The sequence below is a fragment of the Pseudophryne corroboree genome, chromosome 8 (genome assembly GCF_028390025.1).
Source record: "Pseudophryne corroboree isolate aPseCor3 chromosome 8, aPseCor3.hap2, whole genome shotgun sequence".
NCBI lineage: Eukaryota > Metazoa > Chordata > Amphibia > Anura > Myobatrachidae > Pseudophryne > Pseudophryne corroboree.
In genome coordinates, this window is record NC_086451.1 from 171,046,635 (window position 1) to 171,052,636 (window position 6,002).

Below are 6,002 nucleotides of genomic sequence, written 5' to 3' on the forward strand. Positions count from 1 at the left end.
AGGTCCAGATTTCGGCCTTATCCATTTTCTTTCAAAAAGAATTAGCTTCTCCTCCAGAAGTTCAGACTTTTGTAAAAGGAGTGCTGCATATTCAGCCTCCTTTTGTGCCTCCGGTGGCACCTTGGGACTAGAGATGAGCGGGTTCGGTTTCTCTGAAACCGAACCCGCACGAACTTCATGTTTTTTTTCACGGGTCCGAGCAGACTCGGATCCTCCCGCCTTGCTCGGTTAACCCGAGCGCGCCCGAACGTCATCATGACGCTGTCGGATTCTCACGAGACTCGGATTCTATATAAGGAGCCGCGCGTCGCCGCCATTTTCACACGTGCATTGAGATTGATAGGGAGAGGACGTGGCTGGCGTCCTCTCCATTAGAAATTAGATTAGAAGAGAGAGAGAGATTGTGCAGAGTCAGACAGAGTTTACCACAGTGACCAGTGCAGTTGTTGTTAGTTAACTTTTATTTATTTTAATATAATATATCCGTTCTCTGCTATATCCGTTCTCTGCCTGAAAAAAAACGATACACAGCAGCAGCCAGTCACACAGTGTGACTCAGTCTGTGTGCACTCAGCTCAGCCCAGTGTGCTGCACATCAATGTATAAAAGGCAAAGCTTATAATAATTGTGGGGGAGACTGGGGAGCACTGCAGGTTGTTATAGCAGGAGCCCCCAGGAGTACATAATATTATATTAATTTAAAATTAAACAGTGCACACTTTTGCTGCAGGAGTGCCACTGCCAGTGTGACTAGTGGTGACCAGTGCCTGACCACCAGTATAGTAGTATATTGTTGTATGTATTGTATACTATCTCTTTATCAACCAGTCTATATTAGCAGCAGACACAGTACAGTGCGGTAGTTCACGGCTGTGGCTACCTCTGTGTCGGCAGTCGGAACTCGGCAGGCAGTCCGTCCATCCATAATTGTATTACAATATATACCACCTAACCGTGGTATTTTTTTTTCTTTCTTTATACCGTCGTCATAGTGTCATACTAGTTGTTACGAGTATACTACTATCTCTTTATCAACCAGTGTACAGTGCGGTAGTTCACGGCTGTGGCTACCTCTGTGTCGGCAGTCGGCAGGCAGTCCGTCCATCCATAATTGTATTATTATTATAATATATACCACCTAACCGTGGTTTTTTTTTCATTCTTTATACCGTCGTCATAGTGTCATACTAGTTGTTACGAGTATACTACTATCTCTTTATCAACCAGTGTACAGTGCGGTAGTTCACGGCTGTGGCTACCTCTGTGTCGGCAGTCGGCAGGCAGTCCGTCCATCCATAATTGTATTATTATTATAATATATACCACCTAACCGTGGTTTTTTTTTCATTCTTTATACCGTCGTCATAGTGTCATACTAGTTGTTACGAGTATACTACTATCTCTTTATCAACCAGTGTACAGTGCGGTAGTTCACGGCTGTGGCTACCTCTGTGTCGGCAGTCGGCAGGCAGTCCGTCCATCCATAATTGTATTATTATTATAATATATACCACCTAACCGTGGTTTTTTTTTCATTCTTTATACCGTCGTCATAGTGTCATACTAGTTGTTACGAGTATACTACTATCTCTTTATCAACCAGTGTACAGTGCGGTAGTTCACGGCTGTGGCTACCTCTGTGTCGGCAGTCGGCAGGCAGTCCGTCCATCCATAATTGTATTATTATTATAATATATACCACCTAACTGTGGTATTTTTTTTTCTTTCTTTATACCGTCGTCATAGTGTCATACTAGTTGTTACGAGTATACTACTATCTCTTTATCAACCAGTGTACAGTGCGGTAGTTCACGGCTGTGGCTACCTCTGTGTCGGCAGTCGGCAGGCAGTCCGTCCATCCATAATTGTATTATTATTATAATATATACCACCTAACCGTGGTTTTTTTTTCATTCTTTATACCGTCGTCATAGTGTCATACTAGTTGTTACGAGTATACTACTATCTCTTTATCAACCAGTGTACAGTGCGGTAGTTCACGGCTGTGGCTACCTCTGTGTCGGCAGTCGGCAGGCAGTCCGTCCATCCATAATTGTATTATTATTATAATATATACCACCTAACCGTGGTTTTTTTTTCATTCTTTATACCGTCGTCATAGTGTCATACTAGTTGTTACGAGTATACTACTATCTCTTTATCAACCAGTGTACAGTGCGGTAGTTCACGGCTGTGGCTACCTCTGTGTCGGCAGTCGGCAGGCAGTCCGTCAATCCATAATTGTATTATTATTATAATATATACCACCTAACCGTGGTTTTTTTTTCATTCTTTATACCGTCGTCATAGTGTCATACTAGTTGTTACGAGTATACTACTATCTCTTTATCAACCAGTGTACAGTGCGGTAGTTCACGGCTGTGGCTACCTCTGTGTCGGCAGTCGGCAGGCAGTCCGTCCATCCATAATTGTATTATTATTATTATAATATATACCACCTAACCGTGGTTTTTTTTTCATTCTTTATACCGTCGTCATAGTGTCATACTAGTTGTTACGAGTATACTACTATCTCTTTATCAACCAGTGTACAGTGCGGTAGTTCACGGCTGTGGCTACCTCTGTGTCGGCAGTCGGCAGGCAGTCCGTCCATCCATAATTGTATTATTATTATAATATATACCACCTAACCGTGGTTTTTTTTTCATTCTTTATACCGTCGTCATAGTGTCATACTAGTTGTTACGAGTATACTACTATCTCTTTATCAACCAGTGTACAGTGCGGTAGTTCACGGCTGTGGCTACCTCTGTGTCGGCAGTCGGCAGGCAGTCCGTCCATCCATAATTGTATTATTATTATAATATATACCACCTAACCGTGGTTTTTTTTTCATTCTTTATACCGTCGTCATAGTGTCATACTAGTTGTTACGAGTATACTACTATCTCTTTATCAACCAGTGTACAGTGCGGTAGTTCACGGCTGTGGCTACCTCTGTGTCGGCAGTCGGCAGGCAGTCCGTCCATCCATAATTGTATTATTATTATAATATATACCACCTAACCGTGGTTTTTTTTTCATTCTTTATACCGTCGTCATAGTGTCATACTAGTTGTTACGAGTATACTACTATCTCTTTATCAACCAGTGTACAGTGCGGTAGTTCACGGCTGTGGCTACCTCTGTGTCGGCAGTCGGCAGGCAGTCCGTCCATCCATAATTGTATTATTATTATAATATATACCACCTAACCGTGGTTTTTTTTTCATTCTTTATACCGTCGTCATAGTGTCATACTAGTTGTTACGAGTATACTACTATCTCTTTATCAACCAGTGTACAGTGCGGTAGTTCACGGCTGTGGCTACCTCTGTGTCGGCAGTCGGCAGGCAGTCCGTCCATCCATAATTGTATTATTATTATAATATATACCACCTAACCGTGGTTTTTTTTTCATTCTTTATACCGTCGTCATAGTGTCATACTAGTTGTTACGAGTATACTACTATCTCTTTATCAACCAGTGTACAGTGCGGTAGTTCACGGCTGTGGCTACCTCTGTGTCGGCAGTCGGCAGGCAGTCCGTCCATCCATAATTGTATTATTATTATAATATATACCACCTAACCGTGGTTTTTTTTTCATTCTTTATACCGTCGTCATAGTGTCATACTAGTTGTTACGAGTATACTACTATCTCTTTATCAACCAGTGTACAGTGCGGTAGTTCACGGCTGTGGCTACCTCTGTGTCGGCAGTCGGCAGGCAGTCCGTCCATCCATAATTGTATTATTATTATAATATATACCACCTAACCGTGGTTTTTTTTTCATTCTTTATACCGTCGTCATAGTGTCATACTAGTTGTTACGAGTATACTACTATCTCTTTATCAACCAGTGTACAGTGCGGTAGTTCACGGCTGTGGCTACCTCTGTGTCGGCAGTCGGCAGGCAGTCCGTCCATCCATAATTGTATTATTATTATAATATATACCACCTAACCGTGGTTTTTTTTTCATTCTTTATACCGTCGTCATAGTGTCATACTAGTTGTTACGAGTATACTACTATCTCTTTATCAACCAGTGTACAGTGCGGTAGTTCACGGCTGTGGCTACCTCTGTGTCGGCAGTCGGCAGGCAGTCCGTCCATCCATAATTGTATTATTATTATAATATATACCACCTAACCGTGGTTTTTTTTTCATTCTTTATACCGTCGTCATAGTGTCATACTAGTTGTTACGAGTATACTACTATCTCTTTATCAACCAGTGTACAGTGCGGTAGTTCACGGCTGTGGCTACCTCTGTGTCGGCAGTCGGCAGGCAGTCCGTCCATCCATAATTGTATTATTATTATAATATATACCACCTAACCGTGGTTTTTTTTTCATTCTTTATACCGTCGTCATAGTGTCATACTAGTTGTTACGAGTATACTACTATCTCTTTATCAACCAGTGTACAGTGCGGTAGTTCACGGCTGTGGCTACCTCTGTGTCGGCAGTCGGCAGGCAGTCCGTCCATCCATAATTGTATTATTATTATAATATATACCACCTAACCGTGGTTTTTTTTTCATTCTTTATACCGTCGTCATAGTGTCATACTAGTTGTTACGAGTATACTACTATCTCTTTATCAACCAGTGTACAGTGCGGTAGTTCACGGCTGTGGCTACCTCTGTGTCGGCAGTCGGCAGGCAGTCCGTCCATCCATAATTGTATTATTATTATAATATATACCACCTAACCGTGGTTTTTTTTTCATTCTTTATACCGTCGTCATAGTGTCATACTAGTTGTTACGAGTATACTACTATCTCTTTATCAACCAGTGTACAGTGCGGTAGTTCACGGCTGTGGCTACCTCTGTGTCGGCAGTCGGCAGGCAGTCCGTCCATCCATAATTGTATTATTATTATAATATATACCACCTAACCGTGGTTTTTTTTTCATTCTTTATACCGTCGTCATAGTGTCATACTAGTTGTTACGAGTATACTACTATCTCTTTATCAACCAGTGTACAGTGCGGTAGTTCACGGCTGTGGCTACCTCTGTGTCGGCAGTCGGCAGGCAGTCCGTCCATCCATAATTGTATTATTATTATAATATATACCACCTAACCGTGGTTTTTTTTTCATTCTTTATACCGTCGTCATAGTGTCATACTAGTTGTTACGAGTATACTACTATCTCTTTATCAACCAGTGTACAGTGCGGTAGTTCACGGCTGTGGCTACCTCTGTGTCGGCAGTCGGCAGGCAGTCCGTCCATCCATAATTGTATTATTATTATAATATATACCACCTAACCGTGGTTTTTTTTTCATTCTTTATACCGTCGTCATAGTGTCATACTAGTTGTTACGAGTATACTACTATCTCTTTATCAACCAGTGTACAGTGCGGTAGTTCACGGCTGTGGCTACCTCTGTGTCGGCAGTCGGCAGGCAGTCCGTCCATCCATAATTGTATTATTATTATAATATATACCACCTAACCGTGGTTTTTTTTTCATTCTTTATACCGTCGTCATAGTGTCATACTAGTTGTTACGAGTATACTACTATCTCTTTATCAACCAGTGTACAGTGCGGTAGTTCACGGCTGTGGCTACCTCTGTGTCGGCAGTCGGCAGGCAGTCCGTCTATCCATAATTGTATTATTATTATAATATATACCACCTAACCGTGGTTTTTTTTTCATTCTTTATACCGTCGTCATAGTGTCATACTAGTTGTTACGAGTATACTACTATCTCTTTATCAACCAGTGTACAGTGCGGTAGTTCACGGCTGTGGCTACCTCTGTGTCGGCAGTCGGCAGGCAGTCCGTCCATCCATAATTGTATTATTATTATAATATATACCACCTAACCGTGGTTTTTTTTTCATTCTTTATACCGTCGTCATAGTGTCATACTAGTTGTTACGAGTATACTACTATCTCTTTATCAACCAGTGTACAGTGCGGTAGTTCACGGCTGTGGCTACCTCTGTGTCGGCAGTCGGCAGGCAGTCCGTCCATCCAT